Here is a 15,912-nt window from a genome sequence, read left to right as displayed (position 1 = left end):
GGCTCAAGTCCCCTGACTGACCCAACTATATACCCCGAGAGCCCCCCCCCCCCCCAAGACATTTTTGGGTTTGACTTGCGGGCTTCCAGCCTTGTTTCCGTGCTGCCTCCTCATATCGCCGCCTCTCCGCTTTTGCTGCCTCCAGCGCCGCCTTGGGGCGGCGACACTCCTCTGTTTCTGCCCAGGGTCCTTCTCCGTCTAGGATTTCCTCCCATGTCCATTCCTCCTTGTACACCTGCTGCTGTCCGTTAACCCGCTGCTTGATCCTTCGGTGGTGGGTGGTTCTGTAACGGCTGTTCTCCTCCTCTTCGTCCGAAGAGGAGGAGTAGAGATCAGACCAACATGCAGCGGGTTTAGAAAACATAATGAATTTATTAAACGACGAAGACGAACACGAAACAACACTTGGAATAATTACAAAATAACAAAACGAACGAAGACAGAACTGAACTAGAGAACTTACAAATAACACGAAGAACGTACGAACAAGTATAGACTACAAACCAAAACGCTACAGTCCCGTGTGGTACAAACATACATACAGACACGGAAGACAACCACCCACAAACAAACAGTGTGAACACCCTACCTTTATATGGTTCCCAATCAGAGGAAACGACAAACACCTGTCTCTGATTGAGAACCATATAAGGCTAATTACCAATGGCCTAAACATAGAAACACAAAACATAGAATGCCCACCCCAACTCACGCCCTGACCAACTAAACACATACAACAATAACAGACAACAGGTCAGGAACGTGACAACAACGAACGTAACGTCTTGAAGGCTACACAGAGCTAACAAAAAACAACACCCCACCACCTAAAGGGGCAAAACAGGCTGCCTAAGTATGATTCCCAATCAGAGACAACGATAGACAGCTGTCCATGATTGAGAACCATACCCGGCCAAAAGAAATCATAGAAATAAGAACATAGAATGCCCACCCCAAATCACACCCTGACCAAACCAAATAGAGACATAAAAAGGCTCTCTAAGGTCAGGTCGTGACAACTCTCCTCCTCTCCCCTCTACCCTAACCCCGCTCCCCTACTCTCCTCTCCTCCTCTCCCGTCTATCGTAACCTCACTCCCCTACTCTCCTCTCCTCATCTCCCCTCTACCCTAACCCCGCTCCTCTACTTCTCTCCTCCTCCCAACTACTACTCTTCGGTCCCCTCTACCCCAACCATTTTCCCCTCTCATCAACTCTCCCTATCTCCCCAACCCCAGATTCCCAAAGACAGACGGTTCTCACTATAGTCAGTGTGCAGAGCTGAGCTGAGGTGTGAGAACCATATCACTGCTGGTGCTGGAAAGGGACACACACTCCTCTTCTTCCTCTCCTCCACTCCTGAACACTCTTTCTTCTCTTCCATCTTGCCCTCTCCTCCCTCTCTGTCTCATATCCTCCCTCTCTCCTCCCTCTCTGTCTCCTATCCTCCCTCTCTCCTCCCTCTCTATCTCCTATCCTCCCTCTCACCTCCCTCTCTGCCTCCTGTCCTCCCTCTCTCCTCTCATCTTCTCCCCTCTACCTTAACCCTGTTCCCCTACTCTCCTCTCCTCCTCTCCCCTTTACCTTAACCCTGTTCCCCTATTCTCCTCTCCTCCTCTCCCCTCTACCTTAACCCCGTTCCCCTACTCTCCTCTCCTCCTCTCCCCTCTACCTTAACCCCGTTCCCCTATTCTCCTCTCCTCCTCTCCCCTCTACCTTAACCCCGTTCCCCTACTCTCCTCTCCTCCTCTCCCCTCTACCCTAACCCCGTTCCCCTACTCTCCTCTCCTCCTCTCCCATCTACCGTAACCCGCTCCCCTACTCTCCTCTCCTCATCTCCACTCTACCCTAACCACGCTCCCCTACTCTCCTCTCCTCCTCTCCCCTCTACCCTAACTCCGCTCCCCTTCTCTCCTCTCCTCATCTCCCTTTACCGTAACCCATCTCCGCTACTTCTCTCCTCCTCGCCACTACCACTCTTCGGTCCTCTATACCCTAACCATTTTCCCCTCTCATCAACTCTCCCTATCTCCCCAACCCCAGATCCCCAAAGACAGACGGTTCTCACTAAAGTTAGTGTGCAGAGCTGAGCTGAGGTGTGAGAACCATCTTGCCCTCTGTCTGTCTCCTGTCCTCCCTCTCTCCTCTCGTCCCTCTGTCTCCGATCCTCCCTCTCTCCTCTCGTCCCCCTGTCTCCTATCCTCCCTCTCTCCTCTCGTCCCCCTGTCTCCGATCCTCCCTCTCTCCTCTCGTCCCCCTGTCTCCGATCCTCCCTCTCTCCTCTCGTCCCCCTGTCTCCGATCCTCCCTCTCTCCTCTCGTCCCCCTGTCTCCGATCCTCCCTCTCTCCTCTCGTCCCCCTGTCTCCGATCCTCCCTCTCTCCTCTCGTCCCCCTGTCTCCGATCCTCCCTCTCTCCTCTCGTCCCCCTGTCTCCGATCCTCCCTCTCTCCTCTCGTCCCCCTGTCTCCGATCCTCCCTCTCTCCTCTCGTCCCGCTGTCTCCGATCCTCCCTCTCTCCTCTCGTCCCCCTGTCTCCGATCCTCCCTCTCTCCTCTCGTCCCCCTGTCTCCTATCCTCCCTCTCTCCTATCCTCCCTCTCTCCTCCCTCCGTCTCCTCTCTCTCTCTCTCTCTCTCTCTCTCTCTCTCTCTCTCTCTCTCTCTCTCTCTCTCTCTCTCTCTCTCTCTCCCTCTCTCTCTCTCTCTCTCTCTCTCTCTCGTCTCCTCCATATCTTTATCCCCTCTCCTCTCTCTCTGTCCCCTCTCATCCCTCTCTGTCCCTTCCCCTCCCTCTCTGTCTCCTCTCCTCCCGTCTCCTCACCTCCCTCTCTCTCATTTCCTCCTCCTCTCTGACTGTATGAATGATGTAGGTTTAGGCCTCTAGGAGAGCAATACTTATGTCATATTAGCATACAAAAGGAGGATATGTCTGGTTTAAACAGGACTAATATGGAGAGACTGCTCAGTGTGTGTGGGTGTGTGTGTGTGTATCCTTGGCCTGGTGACTGATGGCATGGGGCCAGCCACACTGCTCCTCTCCTGGGCAGATAAAAGAAGCCCCACAAATCACCCAGCCCTGCCAGAGAGTGTGTGTGTGTGTGTGTGTGTGTGAAGGAGAAAGAGATAGAAAGAGAGAGAGCCTATCTGACTGAGTGTGTGCGCGACCGTGCTAAGAGTGTGTGTCAGTATGTGTTTCTGCGTGTGTGTGTGTGTGTTTGAATGAAGTAGCATAGTTAAGAAGCCTCTGTGCAAGTATGTGTGCTTTTGTGTGTGTTTGAGGGGCAGGGCTGGCTCATGGCGGGAATCAGGTGTAAATTCAGTCATTAGATTGCTTCCAGAAACAGCATGCATAAATAAACACAGGACAGAGATGACGAGGAGAGGAGGAGAGGAGGGTGAGAGCGTGTATCCGACCATCTCAGTGGTCTTCTGAAGCGGGGACGTGTGCGCGCGTGTGTGTGTGTGTGTGTGTGTGTGTGTGTGTGTGTGTGTGTGTGTGTGTGTGTGTGTGTGTGTGTGTGTGTGTGTGTGCGTGCGTGCGTGCGTGCGTGTGTGTGTCGGGGGGTTGACGGGAGTGGTTCTTCTGAGACAACCACAGCTCGTCAGTCAATCACTGCTCAAGAACATCACGGACAGGTTGTGTGTGTTTGTTGTGTTGTGTGTGTGTGTGTGTGTGTGCGTGCGTGCGTGTGTCTGTCTGTATGTGTGTGTAATCCTTGGTAGTTTTGTTGTCTGCATATCACAGTACGAGGAGTGCTGATACTGTACTCTGTGTACATTGGTGTGTGTGTGGGTATTTGTGTGCATGCATACGCGTGTGTGTGTGTGTGTGTGTGTGTGTGTGTGTGTGTGTGTGTGTGTGTGTGTGTGTGTGTGTGTGTGTGTGTGTGTGTGTGTGTGTATCGTGCCTGTGCAAGTCATGTTGATATGGTAGTGTTGCATGATGCCATTAGATTTATTTATATTTATAGGGAGGGGTCAGCTGAGCTGGACCCAGAGCAGGACACGGAGCTGTTACCATGGGAAACCCTACCTCCTCCGATACCCGGAGGAGGACTGTTACAGCCAACACTGAGAGAGAACGAAAGAAATATTGAGAGACATGCTAGTCACTACCACATACAAGAGAAACAGAAAGCATCATTACCGACCTATGCAATGAAACATACTTTATTTAGCTAGTTATTTACATATATTTTTTAAAAGGGGAGTAGAATTCCACTGTCGTTTGTATTTTCCTTTTATATACACAGATATGAAGGAATGAGATGGGAGATAGTTAAGTAGGGATACAAAGAGGAAAGGAAATGAGCTAAATTACAAAATTCTATTTTTTCAACAACAATACCAGAGAATGGTTGGTAAATTTGCTCCCGGAGTGAACGCTTAGTGAATGTGGAGCAAGCAAAGAGAATTACCCGGCAATCTGGTCCTAATGGTAGCAGGGATATCCTGGTGTAATAGAATGTCACTACTGTTTCCCTCTCCTGTCCCACACCCTGACAGACTATTAGGACAAGACCACAACACCTAGTTAACACGCTATTCTCTCCCTCCTCCCCCCGCTCTGCTTTCAATGCATTTTTGTTTCTCCCTTTTCCGTCTCTCCCGTTTCTCTCCCTTTTCTGTCTTCCTTTACCCCCTTCCTCTCTGACCCTTTCCATTCTCTTCACCTCCCCTCTCTCACTTTCTCCCTCTTTTCCCTTTCTGTTGCTCTCTCTCTCCACCCCATCTATGATTCCCTGAACTTTCTCTCTCTTCCATTTCTCTCTCTGCCCCTTTCGTTAAGTTCCCTTCCTCTCTCTCTGTTCTCTCATCCTCTCTCTGGTCTCTCAGGTGGATGGAGGGAGAGAGGGCGTGAGGAGGAGATGTAGGACCATCATTCTTTCTGGCCCACTAAGTGTCGGACCAGATTACATCAGGTTGCTCTGTTGTCACGGCAGCAGGCTCCGTGGTGTGTGTGTGTGCAATTGCTGTGGTGTTTTGGGTTAGGTTGGGTTAAGCCATAATTGGGACTGTTTGGCCAATCCACACAGGTGTACAAACGAATCCACCTCACTCACTCAGGACCGTTGTGTGTGCGTGCGTGTGTGTGTACCTGTGTTTGCAGGTTCCATAGAACAAGTTATATACCATTAACTCCCTCCCTCATTCCCTCTCCCTTCACCCCTCCCTCTCTCTCTCCCGGTCCAGGGGTTGGTGTACAGGGCTAGTCTCCAGACAGAAGAGTGTGCTGTTAGCAACATAATTAGCTAAAAGCCAGAAAGACAGTTTTCATCGGGGCTTTCATCACCTATAAGCCAGAGAAATTAATTATTGTGTGATATCAGTGGAGTCCAAGAGAGATAGCTGGGCCTCTGTTCTCAAGCCATTAAGCTGCTATCAGTAATATCATGTCTGCTCAGCACTCTTGATCCCACCAGAGAGGAGAGAGAGCACAACCAGCCAAATAACACAGGTTCTCACATGAATACACCCTACCATGCTTTTCTGTTCAGTTCATATTCTAGAGGTAATAGTCTGGTGCTCTTATCTTTCTCTGTCGGCAGGAAATCAACCATAACACATGAACATAATCTATATAAACACACTTTAGAAATGAAACATCCGAGACAAACGTGAATACAACCGCTCAGGAAAACAAGAGCTTCACATTATAGAATGTAATCAGAAAATTGAGATTAGGATGAACCAAATCAGGATTAACCAGTCCAGAAACGCATTTTCCAGGCTCGCAGTGAGACGTGCACCAGGCGTCTACTTTCATTAACCAACAGGGATGGTATAGTTCACTAAGAGAAAGAGTTTGGCCTCTCTCTCTACATCAAGGGAGCACCTTGTCTACTCGCAAGTGCTTCAGCTCAATTGGTTAACTGCTTGAGAGCGAGAGAGTGGTGCTTAGTTCAACGAAGCCCTGATCATCTTCACAGTCATCAGGAGGTGATTATATAGAGGGATAATGGAGTGTAAAATGAAGTGGTCCACCGCTGTAAAATAAGATAAGACTTGTCTGAATTTCACACTCAGCTGGTTGAGACGAACACAGCCTTGAAGATAGAATTAGAAATGTAAGCTACTAGAACAGACATGATTCCCTTACCTTGAGGAGGCTATTTTCTCTACGTAATGCATTTCTATCTGCAATATTCGGAACGTTCCATCTTTGTGAACATATCCCAGGTCAGAGGTCAAGTAAACGGGGAAAAGGGAAGGAGGCAGAAGGACATGGGGTTCATTCAGCAGGTAAAACGTTACAGAGCATTCAGATACAGATGTATCATGCAGACCAAAAGCAGTCTACTATATAGGGAGTATATACCATTTCAGATGCAGCCTGTATCGTGCAGCACAGTAAAAGGACAGAGTTGAGGGTTCAATAGGTCAGAGGTTAGAGTATAGTCCCACACACCTGTGTGCTGTCTGCGTAGCCGGCGGTGTTACAGGCCCGTAGGCGGTACTGGTGCTCCTGGAAGGGACAGATCTCACCCACATCGGTAAAGCTCATCTTGTCTCCATGGTAATGGTCCTGTCCGTCACGCAGCACCACATGGTGGCTGATGGGTAGAATGGGAAACAGACCAATCAGAAGGTGGCTACGTAACACCTGTCTAGCAATTGCAATCAAGTAAGTCAATCTTTATGAACATAGCATAATTATTTATATAGTAAACCACTATGAGTGGTTATGTGAAGTGCGTGTTGAAGTAAAGGTTTACTGTTTGGCTTGGTGGGGGCCTGCCGATGTAGCTCTATGACGTCATCGTGGTCACCTAGGCGGCTCCAGCAGGGCGGGCCCACTCCCCAGCGTGTGTCCTCATTTGTCCTCACCGTGGTGATGTTGCTGGAGCCACTCCCATAACTGTTCCAGGCCAATACTATGTACTCATAGTCTGAGTCTAGGAATAATAGTTATAACCAGTTAATAAACTAGTACTATCACAGTAATAAACAACAAATGAATCAAGTAATAGCCAAAACCAGTGGTCAATAACACACTAACCTGAGAAAAACCTAGCAGTCCGAAACAGGCCAAATAAAGGATACAGCAACATGATGGTAAAATACAAGTTATGCTGTATCACGGTGAGAAAAGCAAGTATACACTCATGCACATAAACACGCACGCACCTGCAGTCGTAAAGTATTCCTTATGGGTACATCTTGACTGTGAACATGTGTGAGATAGATCCTTTACAGGCCCACAGGAGAGCCTTATGGAAAGCAAACACACACAGGTTCTACGTGTCTCTGTTAGCAAGAGTGGTGGCTATAAAGAACAGAGTCCCAGGCCACCGTTTCAGACAAGGCTCTGTTTAGAGCATTATACCCTGGACACTACTAGCAACCCTGTGTGTGAGTGTGTGTGAGTGTGTGTGTGTTTGTGCTCTCTGTAAGGCTCTCTTGTGTTTGTATTTATGTGAAACCACGCGGTGATTTTTGACAACTCCCTTGCATTGAAGCTAACATGGCTCATTATCTAGTTAAGGGTGTGTAGTTTCACCAAGGTTAGTAGTAGATGTCCAGTGTGTGAGATGTGTATGAGGTGTGTATGAGGTGTGTGCATGATTGTCTGTGAGATGTAAGCGTAGTGGTTGCAGTTTGAGTGTGTGTGCGCGTGTGTGAATGTGTGTGTGGGGCATGAGAAACATCTGGTGGATGGCTGGGCTGCGACAGCTTTATGTTCCTCTGCCCAGATGGTGTCACAGCGTCGACTAGAATCACTCTCCTCTCCTCTGCCCATGCCAACACACACACACACACACACACACACACACACACACACACACACACACACACACACACACACACACACACACACACACACACACACACACACACACACACACACACACACACACACACACACACACACACACACACCTTTCACCCCACATTCTACCATTAGTCTTGATTAAACAGACATAACTAACCAAATAAATAACATGCAGAAAAAATGCAAACACACACACACACACACACACACACACACACACACACACACACACACACACACACACACACACACACACACACACACACACACTCCCACCGGCATGATAAATAAGAGTGAGTGCTTAAGTGGTGTTTAAACAAACATCCCAAAGTTTTAATGATACACCGGCGGTCACATGTCCATGACACCACCAGAGTTACAACTTACAGCCATTAACACACACTCAAGCAGCTGTTTTAGCATGTGTTTACGTGTGTGTGTGTGTGTGTGTGTGTGTGTGTGTGTGTGTGTGTGTGTGTGTGTGTGTGTGTGTGTGTGTGTGTGTGTGTGTGTGTGTGTGTGTGTGTGTGTGTGAAATGTAGTGAGAAATGCATTGGTCTACAATGCCACATGAATTTACAGAATCACTTATTTGTTGTCACGGCTGTACGCAATCGTTGCTCAGTAAATTTGTCTGTGACTGGTCAAGACTTAAAGCTACTCTGATGACGTTTTCGAAATCACTCCTGAGGGTGTTTATAAAGTTCTACAGTACTGAGTAAAATATAGTCTGTGTGGCTGTATCGGTTGGCCACTCCGCTGTAGATCAGATCTTCTTAAAGGGTTGGGTTGGACACTTCCTGTTGAATCTGCAGACGTGTTGCTGTGCGTTTTGTTGCTGTGCGATTTGCTGCGAACTTTACTTTACTTTGCTAGCTGACAACTTTACGTTTTTTGTTTTGTTTCTGTTTTTAATTACCGTTTATATTTTTAGTTTTTCCATCGCAACTTTTTTCCCTCATTCAACCTTTTCACTCCGGACGCTTTATCTGGACATGGTTCGTCAACACCTTCAACAACCGAAGCTAAGTAGTAACATTAACATGATGTCTTCTAATTGCAGTCGCTGTACTCATAATATACAGGAGAACGATCGCCTTACGGCGAAAATAGCTGTGCTGCAAGCCCAGCTTCAGACGCAATCGTTAGGCAAGGGTATTTTCAGTGTAGGAAAGGAAGAAACAGCGTCTGTGCCACCAGTAAGTACAGATAGTAACGTTAGTATAAATCCCCCCGCACAGTCCCCGCAGCCGGACAACTTTCTCATGGCTTCTGGAGGGAAATGCTGTTGGAATGCTCAACCGGTGTCGCTCATTCAGCCGACAGAAACTTTCAACCGGTTTTCCCCATTATGTAGCGAGTCGGAGTCTGAGTCTGAGTCTTCTCTTGTCTCTACTCCTCCCGTTACGGGGTCTGAGACGCCGAAGGCTTCCACCGTTAGCTCTGACAAATTGAAAACCCTAGTCATTGGCGACTCCATTACCCGCAGTATTAGACTTAAAACGAATCACCCAGCGATCATACACTGTTTACCAGGGGGCAGGGCTACCGACGTTAAGGCTAATCTTAAGATGGTGCTGGCTAAAGCTAAATCTGGCGAGTGTAGAGAGTATAGAGATATTGTTATCCACGTCGGCACCAACGATGTTAGGATGAAACAGTCAGAGGTCACCAAGTGCAACATAGCTTCAGCGTGTAAATCAGCTAGAAAGATGTGTCGGCATCGAGTAATTGTCTCTGGCCCCCTCCCAGTTAGGGGGAGTGACGAGCTCTACAGCAGAGTCTCAGCACTCAATCGCTGGTTGAAACTGTTTTCTGCCCCTCCCAAAAGATAGAATTTGTAGATAATTGGCCCTCTTTCTGGGACTCACCCACAAACAGGACCAAGCCTGACCTGCTAAGGAGTGACGGACTCCATCCTACCTGGAGGGGTGCTCTCATCTTATCTACCAACATAGATAGGGCTCTAACTCCTTTAGCCCCACAATGAAATAGGGTGCAGGCCAGGCAGCAGGCTGTTAGCCAACCTGCCAGCTTAGTGGAGTCTGCCAATAGCACAGTCAGTGTAGTCAGCTCAGCCATACCCATTGAGACTGTGTCTGTGCCTCGACCTAGGTTGGGCAAAACTAAACATGGCGGTGTTCGCCTTAGCAATCTTATTAGGATAAAGACCTCCTCCATTCCTGCCATTATTGAAAGAGATCGTGATACCTCACATCTCAAAATAGGGTTACTTAATGTTAGATCCCTCACTTCAAAGGCAGTCATAGTCAATGAACTAATCACTGATCATAATCTTGATGTGATTGGCCTGACTGAAACATGGCTTAAGCCTGATGAATTTACTGTGTTAAATGAGGCCTCACCTCCTGGTTACACTAGTGACCATATCCCCCGTGCATCCCGCAAAGGCGGAGGTGTTGCTAACATCTACAATAGCAAATTTCAATTTACAAAAAAAAAAATGGCGTTTTCGTCTTTTGAGCTTCTAGTCATGAAATCTATGCAGCCTACTCAATCACTTTTTATAGCTACTGTTTACAGGCCTCCTGGGCCATATACAGCGTTCCTCTCTGAGTTTCCTGAATTCCTATCAGACCTTGTAGTCATAGCAGATCATATTCTAATTTTTGGTGATTTTAATATTCACATGGAGAAGTCCACAGACCCACTCCAAAAGTCTTTCGGAGCCATCATCGACTCAGTGGGTTTTGTCCAACATGTCTCTGGACCTACTCACTGCCACAGTCATACTCTGGACCTAGTTTTGTCCCATGGAATAAATGTTGTAGATCTTAATGTTTTTCCACATAATCCTGGACTATCGGACCACCATTTTATTACGTTTGCAATCGCAACAAATAATCTGCTCAGACCCCAACCAAGGAGCATCAAAAGTCGTGCTATAAATTCTCAGACAACACAAAAATTCCTTGATGCCCTTCCAGACTCCTTCTGCCTACCCAAGGACGTCAGAGGACAAAAATCAGTTAACCACTTAACTGAGGAACTCAATTTAACCTTGCGCAATACCCTAGATGCAGTTGCACCCCTAAAAACGAAAAACATTTGTCATAAGAAACTAGCTCCCTGGTATACAGAAAATACCCGAGCTTTGAAGCAAGCTTCCAGGAAATTGGAACGGAAATGGCGCCACACAAAACTGGAAGTCTTCCGACTAGCTTGGAAAGACAGTACCGTGCAGTACCGAAGAGCCCTCACTGCTGCTCGATCATCCTACTTTTCCAACTTAATCGAGGAAAATAAGAACAATCCAAGATTTCTTTTTGATACTGTTGCAAAGCTAACTAAAAAGCAGCATTCCCCAAGAGAGGATGGCTTTCACTTCAGCAGTAATAAATTCATGAACTTCTTTGAGGAAAAGATCATGACCATTAGAAAGCAAATTACGGACTCCTCTTTGAATCTGCGTATTCCTCCAGGGCTTAGCTGTCCTGGATCTGCACAGCTCTGCGAGGGCCTGGGATCGGGAGAGACACTTAAGTGTTTTAGTACTATATCTCTTGACACAATGATGAAAATAATCATGGCCTCTAAACCTTCAAGCTGCATACTGGATCCTATTCCTACTAAACTGCTGAAGGAGCTGCTTCCTGTGCTTGGCCCTCCTATGTTGAACATAATAAACAGCTCTCTATCCACCGGATGTGTACCAAACTCACTAAAAGTGGCAGTGATAAAGCCTCTCTTGAAAAAGCCAAACCTTGACCCGGAAAATATAAAAAACTATCGGCCTATATCGAATCTTCCATTCCTCTCAAAAATTTTAGAAAAAGCTGTTGCGCAGCAACTCACTGCCTTTCTGAAGACAAACAATGTATACGAAATGCTTCAGTCTGGTTTTAGACCCCATCATAGCACTGAGACTGCACTTGTGAAGGTGGTAAATGACCTTTTAATGGCGTCAGACCGAGGCTCTGCATCTGTCCTCGTGCTACTAGACCTTAGTGCTGCCTTTGACACCATCGATCACCACATTCTTTTGGAGAGACTGGAAACCCAAATTGGTCTACACGGACAAGTTCTGGCCTGGTTTAGATCTTACCTGTCGGAAAGATATCAGTTTGTCTCTGTGAATGGTCTGTCCTCTGACAAATCAACTGTACATTTCGGTGTTCCTCAAGGTTCCGTTTTAGGACCACTATTGTTTTCACTATATATTTTACCTCTTGGGGATGTTATTCGAAAACATAATGTTAACTTTCACTGCTATGCGGATGACACACAGCTGTACATTTCAATGAAACATGGTGAAGCCCCAAAATTGCCCTCGCTAGAAGCCTGTGTTTCAGACATAAGGAAGTGGATGGCTGAAAACTTTCTACTTTTAAACTCGGACAAAACAGAGATGCTTGTTCTAGGTCCCAAGAAACAAAGAGATCTTCTGTTAAATCTGACAATTCATCTTGATGGTTGTAAAGTCGTCTCAAATAAAACTGTGAAGAACCTCGGCGTTACTCTTGACCCTGATCTCTCTTTTGACGAACATATCAAGACTGTTTCAAGGACAGCTTTTTTCCATCTACGTAACATTGCAAAAATCAGAAATTTTCTGTCCAAAAATGATGCAGAAAAATTAATCCATGCATTTGTTACTTCTAGGTTAGACTACTGCAATGCTCTACTTTCCGGCTACCCGGATAAAGCACTAAATAAACTTCAGTTAGTGCTAAATACGGCTGCTAGAATCCTGACTAGAACCAAGAAATTTGATCATATTACTCCAGTGCTAGCTTCCCTACACTGGCTTCCCGTTAAGGCAAGGGCTGATTTCAAGGTTTTACTGTTAACCTTTAAAGCGTTACATGGGCTTGCTCCTACCTATCTTTCCGAGTTGGTCCTGCCGTACATACCTACACGTACGCTACGGTCACAAGACGCAGGCCTCCTAATTGTCCCTAAAATTTCTAAGCAAACAGCTGGAGGCAGGGCTTTCTCCTATAGATCTCCATTTTTATGGGACAGTCTGCCTACCCATGTGAGAGACGCAGACTCAGTCTCAACCTTTAAGTCTTTACTGAAGACTTATCTCTTCAGTAGGTCATATGATTGAGTGTAGTCTGGCCCAGGAGTGTGAAGGTGAACGGAAAGGCTCTGGAGCAACGAACCGCCCTTGCTGTCTCTCCAGGGCCGGTTCCCCTCTCTCCACTGGGATTCTCTGCCTCTAACCCTGTTACTGGGGCTGAGTCACTGGCTTGCTGGTGCTCTTTCATGCCGTCCCTAGGAGGGGTGCGTCACTTGAGTGGGTTGAGTTACTGACGTGAACTTCCTGTCTGGGTTGGCGCCCCCCCTTGGTTGTGCTGTGATGGAGACCTTTGTGGGCTATACTCGGCCTTGTCTCAGGATTGTAAGTTGGTGGTTGAGGATATCCCTCTAGTGGTGTGGGGGCTGTGCTTTGGCAGAGTGGGTGGGGTTATATCCTTCCTGTTTGGCCCTGTCCGGGGGTTTCTTCGGATGGGGCCACAGTGTCTCCTGACCGCTCCTGTCTCAGCCTCCAGTATTTATGCTGCAGTAGTTTATGTGTCGGGGGGCTAGGGTCAGTTGGTTATACCTGGAATACTTCTCCTGTCTTATCCAGTGTCCTGTGTGAATTTAAGTATGCTCTCTCTAATTCTCTCGTTCTCTCTTTCTCTCTGAGAACCTGAGCCCTAGGACCATACGTCAGGACTACCGGGCATGCTGACACCTTGCTGTCCCCAGTCCGCCCGGCCTTGCTGTTATTCCAGTTTCAACTGTTTCTGCCTGCGGTTACGAAACCCCTACCTGTCCCAGACCTGCTGTTTTCAACTCTTAATGATCGGCTATGAAAAGCCAACTGAGATTTATTCCTGATTATTATTTGACCATGCTTGTCATTTATGAACATTTTGAAAATCTTGGCTCTCTCTAATTTTCTCCTTCTCTCTTTCTTTCTCTCGGAGGACCTGGGCCCTAGGACCATGCATCGGGACTGCCGCCCGTGGTGACTCCTTGCTGTCCCCAGTCCGCCTGGCCTTGCTGCTATTCCAGTTTCAGCTGTTCTGCCTGCGGTTATGGAACCGCCACCTGTCCCAGACCTGTTGTTTTTCAACTCTTAATGATCAGCTATGAAAAGCCAACTGAAAATTATTCATGATTATTATTTGACCATGCTTGTCACTTATGAACATTTCTGAACATCTTGGCATAGTTCTGTTATAATCTCCACCCGGCACAGCCAGAAGAGGACTGGCCACCCCTCATAGCCTGGTTCCTCTCTAGGTTTCTTCCTAGGTTTTGGCCTTTCTAGGGAGTTTTTCCTAGCCACCGTGCTTCTACACCTGCATTCTAGCTGTTTGGGGTTTTAGGCTGGGTTTCTGTACAGCACTTCGAGATATTATCTGATGTACGAAGGGCTATATAAAATAAAATTGATTGATTGATTGATTGACACTGGACCAGTATGTGTTGTTGGGGGAGTGTTTGTGGTTAGGGGTGTGTGTGAGGTCATGAGTGTGTGAGCAGTGTGCAGTGAGGTTTAGGGGAGTGGTTTGAGGTCTGTGTGGTGAGGACCCGGATAAAGATGGAGAGAGAGCGGTTGAAGAAAAATGAGGGAACTCACTGGGCACACACTGGTTGAATCAATGTTGTTTCCACGTCATTTCAACGAAATTGGAATACACGTTGAATTGACGTCTGTGCCCATTGGGACAGTAGGCTGCAGAGACAGCAGACACCGGACACAGAATACTGGGAGAACACTGGGCCTGGAGGGGAGAAAACACACACTGTTATAGATACACACACAGAAACCGCTTTTTAGAAATTCTAGCAAATGTAAAAAAAAAAGAAAAAAAGAATGCCTTATTTACTTAAGTATTCAGACTTTATTCAGACTTTACTATGAGACTCGAAATTGAGCTCAGGTGGATCCTGTTTCCATTGATCATCCTTGAGGTGTTTCTACAACTTGATTTGTGTCCACCTGTGGTAAATTCAATTGATTGGACATGATTTGGAAAGGCACACACCTGTCTATATAAGGTCCCTGTCACGTTCCTGACCTATTTCTGTTAGTTTGTTGTATGTGTTAGTTGGTCAGGACGTGAGTTTGGGTGGGCATTCTATGTTTTCTGTTTCTATGTTGGTTTAGGGTTGCCTGGTATGGCTCTTAATTAGAGGCAGGTGTTTGGCGTTCCTCTAATTGAGAGTCATATTTAGGTAGGTTGTTTCACAGTGTTTGTTGTGGGTGGTTGTCTCCTGTGTCAGTGTTTGTCGCACCATACGGGACTGTTCGGTTTGTTTTTGTACATCGTCATTTTGTGTAGTCTATTTTCCCTGTTCGTGCGTTCTTCGTGTTTAATGTAAGTTCGTCGTCCAGGTCTGTCTACTCCGTTTGTTGTTTTTGTTAATCATTCAAGTGTATTTCGTTTTGTGTTTTTCCCGTCTTGTCTTTAAATAAATTATGTGTTCACAACCCGCTGCGCCTTGGTTCCATAACTACTCCTCCTTTTCGGTTGAAGAGGAGGAGGACCACCTTTACAGAACCACCCACCAATCCAGAATCAAGCAGCGGTGTAATCGGAGGAAGGGACAGCGCAAGAAGGAGGAATGGACTTGGGACGATGTTTTGGACGGTAAAGGTTGCTACACATGGGAGGAGATCCTGGCTGGAAGGGATCGCCTCCCATGGGAACAGCTGGAGGCACTGAGGAGAGCAGAGGCGACCGGAGAAGGGAACCGGAGTTATGAGGGGACGCATCTAGCACTGAAGCCCGAAAAGCCCGTGAGTATCACCTAAGGGGGGGCTAAGAGGTAGTGGGCCAAGGGCAGGTAGGAGACCTGTGCCCACTTCCCAGGCTAACCGTGGAGAGCGGGAGTACGGGCAGACGCCGTGTTACGCAGTAGAGTGCACAGTGTCTCCTGTACGGGTGCATAGCCCAGTGCGGGTTATTCCACCTCCCCGCACTGGTAGGGCTAGATTGAGCATTGAGCCAAGTGCCATGAAGCCGGCTCTACATATCTGGCCACCAGTACGTCTCCTTGGGCCGGCTTACATGGCACCAGCCTTACGCATGGTGTCCCCGGTTCGCCTACATAGCCCGGTGCGGGTTATTCCACCTCCCCGCACTGGTCGGGCGACGGGGAGCATTCAACCAGG

Source organism: Salvelinus fontinalis, chromosome 16 (genome assembly GCF_029448725.1).
Source record: "Salvelinus fontinalis isolate EN_2023a chromosome 16, ASM2944872v1, whole genome shotgun sequence".
NCBI lineage: Eukaryota > Metazoa > Chordata > Actinopteri > Salmoniformes > Salmonidae > Salvelinus > Salvelinus fontinalis.
This window is presented reverse-complemented; position numbering follows the sequence as displayed.